The sequence below is a fragment of the Cebus imitator genome, unplaced genomic scaffold (assembly GCF_001604975.1).
Source record: "Cebus imitator isolate Cc_AM_T3 unplaced genomic scaffold, Cebus_imitator-1.0 Scaffold192, whole genome shotgun sequence".
Lineage (NCBI taxonomy): Eukaryota > Metazoa > Chordata > Mammalia > Primates > Cebidae > Cebus > Cebus imitator.
In genome coordinates this window covers 3,538,013-3,553,953 of record NW_016107507.1, presented here as the reverse complement: position 1 = coordinate 3,553,953, position 15,941 = coordinate 3,538,013, and the positions used below count along the sequence as shown (strand labels likewise).

At 39.2% G+C, this 15,941-nt stretch overlaps 1 protein-coding gene across 13 annotated transcripts in view; it reads left to right on the top strand.

The window, feature by feature from the left end:
• The window catches only part of WNK2 (WNK lysine deficient protein kinase 2), a 139,257-nt gene that overhangs the window by 88,191 nt on the left and 35,125 nt on the right, over positions 1-15,941 (top strand). The window lies entirely within an intron of this gene.

Here is a 15,941-nt window from a genome sequence, read left to right as displayed (position 1 = left end):
CAGGTGTGTGCTGAAGAGCTCCGCCACCCTTCCTCCGCAGTGTTAACCTGGTGACTCCTTGCTCCCATCCCTTTCCTCTGCGCCGCACACCTGCAGCAGACACGCCCCTGTTAGTTCTGCTTGCTTTGTTGGGTGGGGTGGGAAAGTCCCTCCTGGTGCTGAGACTCTGATTTTAAAGTGTTCACACAGGCGTTGATCACTGTGCATTGATCTGCACCTGTACCTGCCCATATAGATGCCAACAAGCCTGTGCTTTGGGCTGTCAGTTAAATCTTGATGGTCTTTTGGGAGGCTAAAAATTGTCGCTTGAACAAATTTAAGGTTTAATCCCCTATCAGTTGGCAGGGAAAAGTTACTGATTACATAACTTGACATAATCTCATGGCACATTCATGAAAAATATGTGTAAATCTTTTTAAATTTTATATCATATGCTTCCAATGACTTCCATTATCTTTTGGAGATTCTTTCCCATGAAGGACAGGTCAGCCTAATAAATCCAAATGAAGCCACCAGCTGAAACAAGGTGATCTCAGATAAAGGGCTTGGGCCCAGCCTGGGCTGAGAAATCAGAGAGAAGCAGGCTTGCCTACAAGATTCAATTTTTAAGTAAGAACATGTTCATATATTACTTCTGGATTTTAGTACACACACACCCAATTATAAGAAAAACCCTTCTAAGAGCTAGATTTTCCTTTGAGATAGGGTGCAGGGGACACTGGTGTAAGTTTAGGGGACAGTAGAACGGAGTTAAACCCTTTTTATGCACTGAGTGACTTCAGGAAACCTTTTAGAGTTAGTTTCTTTTTCTGTTAAAAAAAGGAAGAATTGGTGACAGAACTGTTAATTTGGATTAACCATCCACTGATAATGACCCAAAACTGATAAAAGTCATCTATGTGAATTGAAGGCATTTGAAATCTGATCATAGTGGAGAATTACCTAGGCTGGGGTGCAGGGGAGGATGGAGACATAGGGGTGTGAGCCTAGTTCTGGCTCCTTTTCCCTGGGGAGCATCTCCCATTCCTGCAGGGGTGGCTGAGAGGCTATGTGGTGTCAGCAGCCTCACTAGGCTAGAGAAAAAGCTTATAGAGTCGAGGACCCTGAGGGTGTCCCTGCCAAAGTGCTGTACTGGAGGAGGAAGGCCCAGATGGAAGGAGACAGGCCTGCAAAGAGAGGAACACACCTCAGAGCATCTCAGCTCCTCATTAGGGCAGTCTCAGAGTGCATGGGCTCAGGCATGAAAGTCCTTTCTGCAAGAGGGAATATTATTCTGGGACCTCACATGACTTGTACGAACAGTTTTGTGAATATGATATCTGGCACATAATAGAAATGAACAAAGAGTTGGGTTCTGGGTAAGGCAGAAGCAGCACATGCACTCATTTTCTTTCCACTGAAATGCACTGTGAATCCTGGACAGATGTGTGACACAGCTGTCTGAGCATTTGGGAAAACTTTAGCAGTGGGAAGATGGGGGAAGCACTCCAGAATTCAAAATGTCACTGAGCTGGTGGTGAGTTGATGTTTTCCTCTGGTATTTCTTGGTCTGAACAGAGTATTCCCCAACGACCAGAAGCAAATGCTTTGGTGCAGGCAGGGAAGCCTCCAGGAGAAATTCTGTAGTTCCAGCTCCCAGACCAGGAGATGCAACTCGTAAAGCTCAGAGAAGAGAGAGAACCCCTCCCCATTGCTCACCCCCTTTCTCTTGCACCAGCACCCACACGTAATAGGAGCAGCAGGTAGCATGCAAGAGCCAAAATAGAGCAGAGAACTGTTCTTCATGTTGAGGGAGCCAGGGCTTTAGAAGCACAGAACCAAAATCTGTTACTTTTTTTTTTCCTCTGTCTTCTTGCCACCTGGTCTTTCATGGCACAGCCACAGAACTGGGTGGTTTCTGTCCAGAGATTTGGAAAGGTGAGTCCTAGGGAACCAGAAGGTATCACAGAGAGCACAGAAAAGGAGTTTGGGAAAGTAACCTTATAAAGTTGTTTATGGACTCCTGGGCTCACCTCCAACCTGTGCAGCCATACGTCTGATCCTAAGAGCATATAAGAAACTTTGGCAACTGAGCTAATGGGTAGACCTCACCCAGGTTCCAGTACACCTGTTTCAGACGAGATTAGTACTGTGAAGGCATTGAAAATGGAACTGACATGTAACCGCAGCCCATAGAAGGCAGGTTGCAACTTGCAGTCTGAACCTAACCAGGTTGACTGCCTACTGAAGCAAAAATATCAGTATTCGTCATAGGACTTAAACAAGTCTCAGGATTTCCTAATGTCATTGAAAATGTTCAGAATAGAATTTGAAATAATTTGGCAAATGAAAATCCATGAAAATGTTAACTTGCATGGAAAACGATAGCCATGGTGCCAGTGATAAGGGGATGTAGATTTTTGGGTGATCTGACAAAAACCTTAAAGCAGCTGTTACAAATACAACTCAAAAAGCAGTGGTAAACATTCTTGAAACAAAGGATAAAGTAGAAAGTATCTGCAAAAAAGAAACAGAATTTTTAACATTGAAAGTTAAAATACCTGAAATTGTCCAACTGGGAAATGGGGAAAAGATATTAAAAAAATAAACAGTGCTTCAAGGAACTGTGGAATAACAACTAAAGGGCTAACTTGTGTGTCATTGGAATCTCAAAAGGAAAAGAGAAAGAGTGCAGTGCAGAAAACACATTTGAAGAAATAATGCTAAAAATTTCCCAAGTTTGGTGAAAGACATAAGTCTACAGATGCTAGAAGCTAAGCAAACACCAAATAGGTTAAATGCAAATCAATCTGCTGAAAAATAAAGACAGCCAGACAAAAATTATGCAGTTACCTAGATTGGAACAGAAATTTGAATGACTATAGATTTCTCACCAGAAAGTGTGATGTCCAGAAAGAAGCATCAGGGCATTTTTAAAGTGTTGAAAGAAAGAACTGTCCACCCAGAATTCTGTTTCCAGGGGAAATATCCTTCAAGAATGAAGCTGAAGTAAGGCCATTTTCAAATAGAGAAAACTAAGGGAATTCATGGGCTGCATACCTACTGTAAAATTAGAATTGCTAAAGATCTTCAGGCAGAAAGGAAATGAAACTAGAAGATAACTTGGAACATCCAGGCTGAAGGAAGAGCAGCAGCAATGGTAAATATAATAGACTGTTTTTCTCCTCGAGTTCTTTAAAACGTTTCTGACAATTGATGTAAAAAAAAAAAGATTATAACAATGTCTGATAAGGCTTTCAATAAATGTAGATGTGATATATAACACAACTATGATATGGCAGCTTACCTGTACATTACTACATTCCAATTCAAGTGGTAAACTACTATTCTTTTTTGGTTTTGAAATGGAGTTACGTTCTTTGTTGCCCAGGATAGAGTGCAGAAGTGCAATCTTGGTTCACTGCAACCTCCACCTCGTGGGTTCGGGCAATTCTCCTGTCTCAGCCTCCCCAGTAGCTGGGATTATAGCCACCCGCTGTCGTGCCCAGCTACTTTTTGTATTTGTAGGAGAGACAGGGTTTTGCCATGTTGGCCAGGCTATTCTCGAGCTCCTGATTTCAGGTGATTCACCCACCTTGGTTTCCCAAAGTGCTGAGATTACAGGCATGAGCCACCACACCCGGCCACCTTCCATTCCACCAGTGTGACAAATGGAAGGTAAACTACTAATTTTAAGCAGACTGTGAAAAGTTAAGTATGTATTTTGGAATTCCTAGAGCAACCACTGAAAGAATTGTACAAAAAAATATGTATAGGCAAAATTATAATAGATTATATGAACTAAAAAATTCAGATAACGCAGAAGAGGAAACAAGAAGAGAAGTAAAATATTTTTTAATTAAAAAACTGAGAGAAAAAAATAGACAGAAAACAAACAATAAAATGGTAGACCTTAATCTAAACATATTGATAACCTCAAGGTAACAGTCTTAACTCATCTATTAAAAAAAGTGATTATGAGAATGGATTAAATTTAAAAACCTAACAACTTGAGCTAAGTATATGCTATTAGTAATTTCAAATACAAGAATACTGATACTGAAAGGTCAAAAGAAAAAGAGGGGTAAATATAGACCATGTAAACACAAATCAAAAGAATGCTGGATTGCCTGTTTTAATTTCTGACAAAACAGACTTCAGAGCAAAGAAATTACCAGGGTTAAAAAGAGACATTACATATTTATTTATTTATTTTATTTGTTTATTTTTTTGAGACAGAATCTGACTCTGTTGCCAGGCTATAGTATAGTGGCATGATCTTGGCTCACTGCAACCTCCCCCATCCAGGTTCAGGTGATTCTCCAGCCTCAGCCTCCCAAGTAGCTGAGACTACAGGCACGTGCCACCATACCGAGCTAATTTTGTAATTTTCATAGAGATGGGGTTTCAGCATGTTGGCCAGGATGATCTTGATCTCTTGACCTCATGATCCACCCGCCTCAGCCTCCCAAAGTGCTGGGATTACAGGCATGAGCCACCACCCCCTGGCTGACATTACATATTTATAAAGGGTAAATTCATCAAAGGACGTAACAGCCCTACATGTGTATACACCTAAAAGCAGAGCTTCAAAACTAATGGAACTGAAAACAGAAACCGACAAATCCACAACTATAGTTGGAGACTCCAGCAGTCTCAATAATAAATAGAACTAGTAGGCAGAAAATTAGCAAGAATATAGAAGATCTGAAAACACTATCAACCAACCTGACCCAACTGACGTTGATAGAACACTGCCCTCAAAAACAGAATACATTTTTTCAAGTACGTATAGAACAATTAATATATCCTGAGTTATAAAACAAACTTAACAAATTTAAAAGTATTGAATTTATGTCAAGTATGTTCTCCAATACAGTATAATTTAAAATTAAATAACACTTCTAAATAATTTACAGGTAAGAGAAAAAATTGGAAGGAAAATTAGAAAACAATTTGAAATGAACAAGAATGAAAATATAATAAATTTGTGGGATGTAGTTAAGGCAGTACTTAGAGAGAAATTTATAGCAGTAAAATGCTTAGATGAAAAAAGAGGTGGCGAGTCAGTAACTCAACCTTCTACCTTGAGAAACAAGGAAAACCTATAGCAAAATAAGTCTGAAGCAAGCATGATGAAGAAAATAAAGACGAGCAGAAAGCTATGATATCTAAAACAAAAATAATAGACAAAAACCAATGAAATAATGAACTTATTTTTTAAAAAGTTGACAAAATGATAAACCTCTAGCAAGACTGTAAGGAAAAAACAAAATACCAATACTAAAGAAAACACGTAAAATATCAATAACAGAAATTAAAGAGGTATATTACTGTAGATAAAGGATAATACTGCAGTAGTCTGAACAAGCCTACAGACAGAAATTGGAACAATTTAGGTGAAAGAGACTAATTCCTCAAAAGCCACAAACTACTAAAAGTCAATAGAATAATCTGCATAGCTCTAAACCTGTTTTTAAATTCATTCTTTTAATAATGAATTTGTAGTTAAAAATCTCCCCAGAAAGAATTCTCCAGGCCAAGATAGTTTCACTGGTGGACTCTGCTAGACATTTAAAAGAAATATAACACCAGTACCTCTTCCACAAAATCTCTTCCAGAAAATAGAAGAGCAAAGAACACTTCCCAAATCATTTTATGAGGCCAACACTGCCCTGATTTTAGGGCCAGCCAAAGACAGTACCAAAAAAGAGAATGACAGAGCAGTAAGTTTCATAAACATAGACGGAAAATGTTCTCAAAATATTAGCAAGTCAAATTCAGCAAAATATTAGAAGGACAGCATGCCATGAGAAAGTGGGTATATGCCCGGAGAGCAATATTGAAGAATCAGTCTACCATGTTAATAGTCTAAAAGAAGGAGGAAACATGTGATCATAACAGTTGATACAGCAGAATCATTTGACCAAATACAACATCCGTTCATGACAAAAAACCTTGGCAAACCAGCCAGGCACAATTGCCTATAGTTCTAGCTACTTGGGAGGCTGAGGCAAGAGGATCACTTGAGGCCAGGAGTTCAAGGCTGCAGTGTGCTAAGGTTGTGCCTGTGAATGGTCGCTACGTTCCAGCCTGGGCAACACAGCGAGATCCTTGTCTCTCTGTCTCTCTCTTTTTTAAAGATAATAGTTCTCAGCAAACTAAGAAAATAGGGGTACTTCCTCAACCTGATTAACTTAACACACACACACACACACACACACACACACACACACCATAAAAGCCCACTGTTTATAGCATATTTAGATCAAATGTGTTCTCCCTAAGTTAAACAAGGCAAGAATATGTTTTCCCCCATCTTATTCAACATTGAACTGTCTTGGCCAGACTTAAAGACAAGCAAGAAACAAATGAAAGGCATATGGATTAAAAAAGAAGAAATAAACTATCTTATTTGCAGATAACATGATTTCATATGTAGATGATGACATGGATTCTACAGCAATAACTCCTAGAACCAATAAATGAGTTTAGCAAGATCATAGGACACGTGGTCGTCATTCAGAAATACCTCAATATTTCTATATACTGGCAGTGAACAATTGAAAACCCAAAATTTGAAAGCAGTACCATTTATAGTAGCTGCCCCCAAAAGGATCTATATAAATACAAATTTAACAAAACATGCAAAATTTGTATGCTGAAAACTAGAAAGTACTGATGAATCAAAGGTTACCTAACTAAATAAACATACTGTGTTCATGGATTGGAAGACTCAATATAGTAAAAATGTCAGTTCTCCCCCATATGGATCTATAGATGTATTGCAGTAACAGAAATCAAAGTAGATCACTTTTTGTAGATATGGACATTCTAAAATTTATATGGAAGTACAAAGGAAATAGAAATGGCTAAAATTGTTTTGAAAATGGAGAATCAAGCCAGGTGCAGTGGCTTACGCCTGTAATCCCAACACTTTGGGAGGCTGAGGCGGGTGGATCACAAGGTCACGAGATCGAGACCATCCTGGCCAACATGGTGAAACCTTGTCTCTACTTAAATACAAAAATTAGCTGGGTGTGGTGGTGTGCACCTGTAGTCCCAGCTACTTGGGAGGCTGAGGCAGGAGAGTCACTTGAACCCCGCAGGTGGAGGCTGCAATGAGCTGAGATCGTGCCACTGCATTCTAACCTGGCAACAGAGCAAGACTCCATTTCAAAAAAAAAAGAAAGAAAATGGAGACTCAAGTTAGGGGGATCACATTACTGAATATTAAGTTTACTGTAAAGTTATGGCAATCTAGACAGTATAATATTGGCAAAGGGATTAGTACACAGATCAGTGGAACAGAATAGAGAGCCCAGAAATAGACCCACACAAATATGGCCATTTGATTTTTTTGAGAAAGATGCCAAAGCAATGCAAGAAGAGATAATCTTTTCAATAAATGTTGGAACAGTTGGTCATCCTTATGCAGAAAAAAAATGAACCTTTACGCTAAGCCTAACATTTTACTCAAAACTTAATTCAAAGTGGATCAAATGTAAAATGCAAAACTGTATAACTTTTACAAGGAAACATTGGAGAAAATCTTTTTTGATCTGTGCCAGGCAGGAGTTCTTAGACCTGGTACCAAAAGTATGACTTATAAAAGAGAAAATGGGCCGGGTGCAGTGGCTCACGCCTGTAATCCCAGCACTTTGGGAGGCCAAGGCGGGTGGATCACCTAAGGTCGGGAGTTCGAGACCAGCCTGACCAACATGGAGAAACCCCATCTCTACTAAAAATACAAAATTAGCCAGGTGTGGTGGAACATACCTGTAATCCAAGCTACTCGGGAGGCTGAGGCAGGAGAATCGCTTGAACCCGGAGGTGGAGGTTGTGGTGAGCCGAGATTGCACCGTTGCGCTCCAGCCTAGGCAATAGGAGTAAGACTGTCTCAAAATAAAAAAGAGAAAGAAAGAAAAAGAAAAAAAAAAAAATAAATCAGGCAGTGTCAAAATTAAAATCTTTTGCTCTGTGTAAACTACTGTTAAGAGAATGAAAAGGTAAGCTACAGACTGGTAGCAAATAATGGCATATCACGTATCCAACCCAGTGTCTGTGCTAGGAATATATAAAGAATTCTGAAAACTCAACAGTAAAATGAGCATAATAACTGAGCAGCTCACTTGACCAGACACTTAACTAAAAAGGATGGCGATTAAGTACATGAGGAGGTGTTCAATATCATTGACTATTGGGGAAATGCAAATTAAAGCAGCCACAGGGAGGCCTCACTGCATACCTGTTAAAATGACTAGACTGTACCAAATCTGGGTGTGGCTGTGGAACAGCTGGAACGCATACATCCCTGGTGGGGATGTGAAACAGTACAGCCATTCTGGGAAACAGGCAGTTTATTTATTATTATTATTATTATTATTATTTTGAGAGGAGTCTCTCTGTTGCCAGGCTGGAGTGCAGTGGCACCATCCTGGCTCACTGTAACCTCCACCTCCCGGGTTCTGGTGATTCCCCTGCCTCAGCCTCCCATGTAGCTAGGACTATAGGCATGCACCACCACGCCTGGCTAATTATTATTATTATTTTTTTGTATTTTAGTAGAGACGGGTTTCACCATGTTGGCCAGGATAGTGTTGATCTCCTGACCTTGTGATTTGCCTGCCTTGGCCTCCCAGAGTGCTGGGATTGCAGGCATGAGCCACTGCACCCAGCCAGCTGTTTATTATAAAAGACATACTTACTATACGTAATAGCAGTTTTACTCAGTTTTTACCTGAGAGAAATGAAAAACTTATGTTCACTTAAACACCTATGAATGAACAATTATAGTTTTACTCAAAATTACCTAATTGCCAAAACTGGAAACAACCCTATTTTCCTGTAGTGAGTGAATAGATGAAAACTACAGTACTTTGAAAAATATATCATTGGTAAATGGATCAACATGGGTGAACCTCAGAGGCCTTAAACTGAGTGAAAGAAGCCAGTCTCGACAGGCTTCGTACCGTATAATTCCATTTATAGTGGCATTCTTAAAAAGCTAAACCATAACGATAACGGGGTCAGTGCTTGCCAGAGGTTAGGAGAGTGTTCCTATATTGGGAACATGCAAGGAGATGTTTTGGGTGATGAAATTGTTTTGTATCCTGATTGTGGTGGTAACTAAATGGATACATGTGTGCCAAAACTCATAGAACTCTACCCCTAAAGGAAAAGTTCGTTTTACTGTATGGTAAGTTTTAAAGTTCTCTTAATTTACCTATGTTGAAAAAGACGGCCAGGCAGATAATGAGACAGAAATGAGATAGCATAAAAGAAAAGCAGCAGAAACCACCAACAATTAAAAGGACCCTCATACTTCTGCTTTAGGCCAAGATGGAATAATAGGCTCTAGATTTGTTTTCCTTCTGGAAGCAACTTCAAAAGCATTCAAAATTTATAAAACAGTGTTTTTTTCAAGGCTTTGAACATCAGTCAGGACTGATGAAGTGAAGGATCCTGCAAGACTGAAAAAAAAACAAAAAGTCACTACAGTCATCTCAGCCCACTGCCTTGAAAAAGACTCATTCCAGAGCAGGGAAGGAAGAGCCCAGGCAGAGCTTGGGAGACCGTGGGGTGGGGAGACCAAGCTGAGACTGTGAGGACACCCAAATGTCAAGAATTTCCAAGGTGGAGTTCTGGAGAGGAGAGAGCTGCGGAGAGAAAAGTGTGAAGATAGCGGGTGATTCCCCGGGATGATTTAGCAGACACTGGGTGTGAGGAAATTCACCCAGGCCAAGGAATGACCCACCACGAAGGATGAGAGGGAGGGTGCGGGACCAGGAACTCACACAGGCTTGGGAATGTCTGTTCCTGCCAGCCAGCTGGAAAGCCTTACAATTCAAGTGGCTTTGGGTACAATACAAAAAAGGGGCGTGCCTCAGTCCTGGAGAATAATTAGCCCTAGACTAAGCGTTCCTCTTACCTCACCTGTCAGATCTTAAGAGCAGGATCTGAGAAGATCAAATTGTTTCAAAGTAACCTAACTGCATCCCACAACACACTTCAAGAATGTTTATAGTAACACAAATTCATCCAGCACCCCATATGGTAAATTTTACGTTATCTGGCATCCAATCTAAATTATGAGACAGGACAACATAAGAAAAACCTTGCATTCTAGCTGGGCCCAGTGGCTCAAGCCTGTAATCCCAGCACTTTGGGAGGCCGAGGCGGGTGGATCACAAGGTCAAGAGATCGAGACCATCCTGGTCAACATGGTGAAACCCCGTCTCTACTAAAAATATAAAAAATTAGCTGGGCATGGTGGTGCGTGCCTGTAATCCCAGCTACTCGGGAGGCTGAGGCAGGAGAATTGCCTGAACCCGGGAGGCGGAGGTTGCGGTGAGCCGAGATCACGCCATTGCACTCCAGCCTGGGTAACGAGCGAAACTCCGTCTCAAAAAAAAAAAAAAAGAAAAACCTTGCATTCTAAACCAACCCATAACTGATACAGACATTAGGATTAGTAGACAAGCACATTAAGACAGTAACTGTAGTTCAAAAAACTATAGAAGTGTAATTGACCATATTGATCAACTGGAAAACAAAGAAAAAACAATTCATGTGGTTGTCTCAATAAATGCAGAAAAACTGCTTGACAAAACCCAACAATTGTAAACATCCTCAGAAGACATGTAATCGAAAGGAACTTCCTCACCCTGATAAAGGGAATATGCAGAATCCTACAGGCAAATTCATACTTAATGGTGAACAACCAAAAAGCGTCCCTCAGAGACTAGGAACTAGGCGAGGATGTCTGTTTTTCCACCTCTGTTCATCATTTTACTGGAGCTTCCGGGCAGTTCATAAGAAAAGGGCATAAAACTCATCCAGATTGAAAAGAAAGAACTGAAACATCTTTATTTACAGAAAACATATTTGTGTAGAAAAACAAATGGAATCCCCGACATGACTAGAATCAGTAAGTGAGCTGAGTGGTAAGCTACGTGATCAACATAAGAAAAGCTATTGTGTTTCTGTGTGCTAATGACAGTCAAAGACTGAAATCCTAAAAAATTATTCTTAAATGGATTATTTACGGTTAAACCTAACAGAACATATGCAGCATCTGTAGAATGAAAACTGCAGAACGATGCTCATGGAAATTAAAGAAGATCCAAACAAGTGCTCTGTTCGTGGGTCAGAAGACACAGTATTGTTACAGTGCTAATTCTCCCTAAATTGACCTACAGAGCCATGAGCTGCAGTCAGAAGACCAGCAGTCTTTTTAGAAACTGAGAAACCTGCTCTGAATTTCACATGAAAACACAAAAGACATGGAAATTTGGAAACAATTAAATCAGAGAACTAACAATACCAGATTTCAATAATTATTATACTACTATGGTAATCAAGTCAGTGTGGTATTGATGTAAAGACAGACAAATAGGTCAACAAAATAAAATAGTCTGGAAATCAACCCACACAACATAGAGATGCTTGGTTGTTTTTTGTTTGTTTGTTTGTTTGTTTGTTTTTTGAGACAAAGTCTTACTCTGTCACCCAGGCTGAGTGCAGTGGTGTGATCTCAACTCACTGCAACTTCCGCCTCCCAGGTTCAAGCGATTCTCCTTACCTCAGCCTCCCAAGTAGCTGGGATTACAGGTGTACGCCACCATGCCTGGCTAATTTTTGTATTTTCAGTAGAGACAGGGTCTCAGCATGTTGGGCAGAATGGTCTTGAACTCCTGACCTCAAATGATCCACCTGCTTTGGCCTCCCAAAGTGCTGACATTACAGGCGTGAGCCACTGTGCCTGGCTGATGCTTGGTTTTTGATAAACATTTAAATGACTTTCAGGGAAGAGAGGACAATCTTTTTCAGTCTTGAAACAGTTGATCATCCTTATACAAAAAAAAAAAAAAAAAAAAAAGTTTTTATTCATACTGCATACTATATACAAAAATCCACCCAAAATAGAATGTAGACCTAAATGTAACACTGGAAACTATGGAACTTATAGTAGAAAATCCAGGAGAAAATTTGTGTAACCTTGGGTCGGCAGAGATTTCTGAGATAAACATCAAAGCATGATCAGTTTACCAAAAATTGGTAAACTGAATTCATTAAAATTTAAACTGTCTACTCTTTGACAGACACAAAAGGAATGAAAATATAGGCCAGACACTAGGAAATAATATTTTCCAAGTGCATATGTGATACAGGTCTTGTATCCAGATAATATCAGCAACTAGGCAATAGTAAGAAAATAAACTATCTAATGAGAATATTGGTACAGATGCTTCACCAAAGATATGTGGATGCCAAAGGAGTATGTGAAAAGCTGGTTATTCAGTTGAGAAATGCAAATTAATACCACAATGAGACACCATGTAACCTTTAAAATAACTAAACTTTAACAGATCATGTGTTGATGAGGTCATGGAGGAACTGGAACTCTTATGCACTGTATGAAATGGTATGACCACTTTGGAAAACAGTTTGATAATTTCTTTAAAAAGTACATGTGCAGATACCTTGTGATCCAGCCATTTTACTTCTGTGTATTTAACCAAAATCAGTTAAAACAGATGTCTAGGCAAAGACTTGCAAAGGAATGTTCACAGCAGTATTATTGATAATAGCCGAGACCTGGAAACGTTTCAGGTGTCCGTCCTTCACATTTCTTCAGTTGAAATGTACAGCTGACGAATACTTATGTGTTCATTTTTTCTTCACTGAAGTCAGATCCTCTCCCCAGGATTTGAGGCTGCGGCTTATTTTCAGCACTGTGAGGACAGCACTATTCCTTGTCTACTGGCATACATTGTCTGTACTGTGGCAGAAGCTTCCAAACCTTTAAAGAACCTGTTTTTTCTCCAACATTCTTTGAATTTTTCCACGTGCCTTTGTGACACGCTTTGTGGTTTATCCCTACACTATAATGCTACTCTGCAGTGAAAAGGAATCAATCGTTGATACTCATTGCAGCATGGGTGATTCTCAGAATAATTACACTGAATGAAAAGACACCAGGAAGAATGCTTGCTATGTGACTGCACATATATAAAATTCCAGAAAATGCACACTTATCTGTGGTGGCTGAAAGCATATCGGTAGATGGGGGGAAAGGTGTGGCAGGAAAGGAGAGGGAAGAACAGACACAAGGTTCACAAGGCAGCATCCAGGAGGGTTGATGACATAGTCATCATTGATTGTGATGATTTTACTTATATACCTGTGTCAGAACTTAGATATGTGCAACTAATTGCAACAATTATACCTAAATAAAGCTATTTAGATCCAAACAGCAGTAACAGAACATGCCAGCAGAGGTTCCCAGTGGTGGAGTTATCCGACTGAGAACTATGTTTGCCTACTATGTTAAAAGAAGCAAATGACTGGGTTGAAATTTTTGTCCAAGCATTAGAAACTATGCCAGAAAAAGAGCTAAATGAAAGCTGTAGAGCTGAAAAATACATTAGTTAAAATTAAGATGTCAGAGGATGGTTTGTACACTGCCAGAGAGAGGGTCAGCAAACTTAATAGGTAGCTCTAAAGAAACGAAAGTAAAATAAGGATAATGAAAACAGTAGAAAATAGAAGAGAGGCGCCAAGAAATGCAGAGGTCACAGTGAGATGGGCAAACGCATCATACCATTGGAGTCCCAGAAAGCAACAGGATGTGGCAACAACAAGTTTGAAGAGAATGCAGAGAATTGGAAGGCATTGAGCCGCTAATTCAAGAAACTTCCTAACTCTGAAAGTTAAAAAAGAAATCCACACTTACATATATCGTGAAATGCTGAAAACCAAAGGCACGTGGGAAAACTTAAAGGATGCTGAAGAAAAAACGGGTTCTTTAAAAGTTTGGAAGCTCTTGTCTCAGTATAGATAAAATATGCCGGTGGACAAGGAATGCTGCTGTCCTCGCAGTGCTGAAGAAAATAAGCTCAGCCTCAGATCCTGGTGAAAGGATCTGACTTCAATGAAGACGAAATTAAGAGAAAAGTAGTCATCACCTTCACGTCGCGATTAAAGAAGTCCTAAAGGGAATATTTTTAGACAGAAGAACAATGACCCCAGATGAAAGGTAGGAACAAACACTGATGGGGCTATAAATATATGGGTAGATCTGAGTGAATTTTGACTGGATGAAGAAATCATGTCTTGAGGATTAAAATGTTTGGCATGTTAAAATGCATGAAAATGGGGCATATTTATCAGGGGGTAGGAAATGCACTTAAAGGGCTCCAGGGTTCCATGTTGCCTGGGCAGAGAGACAAGTCAAGAATGCAAATGGTAGTCTGTAGAGTAACCGCTGTGAGACTCGTAGAATAGCAGATAAACTCCATACTTGTGGAGGGGCAGGTGGGGAAGGAATTTTTTTAAACATGACAAAGAAGGAAAGAAACACCAACACTGGACATGAAGAACACATAGTAATCTTTAGTAAGATGCTAGTTTTAACACAAGTACATCAGTAGTTAAATGCAAATGGACTAAGTCTCAAAGATTGTCAAAAGTGAAAAAAAACAAACAGAGACATAAGATTGTAAAAAGATGAAAGGTAAAAAGATGGAAAAAGAGCACACAAATACCAACCTAGAGAAACCTATATCAATATTGATTTTGAGGCAAAAACGTAATGGTGAAAGATTCAGCTGGCCAGGAAGATATAATAATTTAATGCTTCCATACATTTAGTAATAAAGCCTCAAAATGCATAAAGTAAAAATTAACACAACTAAAACAAAAGGAGGAATTTACAATCATCATGGGATATTTCAACTTTTGGAATAGGGAGACAATCAGTAGGTTAGAGAAAATTTCAACCACAGAGTTACCATCTTATATATATAGAACATTAGACAAGAGCTAAATGAAAGTTGTACGACTGAAAAATACATTAGTTAAAATTAAGACATCAGAGCATGGTTTGTACACTGCCAGGGAGGGAATCAGTAAGCTTAACAGGTAGCTTTAAAGAAACTAAAGTAAAATAAGGATAATGTACTCAGCAGTGAAGAATGCACTGTTTTTTCATGCACACAGACTATTTTTAAATTTAATCTTACGCAGACCCAAAACACAAATATCAACAAGTTTCGAAGAATCAAAATCACTTGATGCATGCTTTCATTTAAAGTTGGAAGTAAACCAGAACTCAGTAACAAGAAGACAACTAGAAAATACCCACATTTGACAGTTCAACAATGCATTTATAAATATCTTACGAGGTAAAGAAGAAATTACAATGCAAACGAATAAAATATTCTGAATGATATGAACATTATGCTAATGACAATATTACATGTCAAAATTTGTGAGATGCAGCTAACACCATATTGAACAGAAACTTTGTAGCCTTTACATGAGTATATTAGGAGAAAAGTCTGATAGTAATCAAAGCATTTACAAAATTTATACTTTACAAAATATATACTTAAATACAGAGTATTTAAGTATTCGCAAAAAGTTAGCAAAAGAGAAAATGGAACTCAAAGAAAGGAGAAAGTAAAATAGATAAGAACATAAATTAATGAAATAGTAAACAAATACACAATAGAATATCAACAGAGCTTAGCAGTGGTTCTTTGAAATGGCTGGTAGCCTCAGTAAGCCCCCTGTGATGAGACTGACTGAAGGAGAGAGAGAGAGAAGACATAAGTAATCGGCATTAGGGATAAAAAGGGGGAAACACTGCTACAATCCTAAAAATGTTAAGACAAAAAAATTTGAAAATTTCTTTGAATAATGTCTTAGAGAACTACAACTTAACCCAACTTACTGAAGAAGAAATGGAAAATCTGAAAAGCGCTATAAACATTAAAAAGTTGAGGGCCGGGCGCGGTGGCTCAAGCCTGTAATCCCAGCACTTTGGGAGGCCGAGGCAGGTGGATCACAAGGTCAAGAGATCGAGACCATCCTGGTCAACATGGTGAAACCCCGTCTCTACTAAAACTACAGAAAATTAGCTGGGCATGGTGGCGTGTGTCTGTAATCCCAGCTAC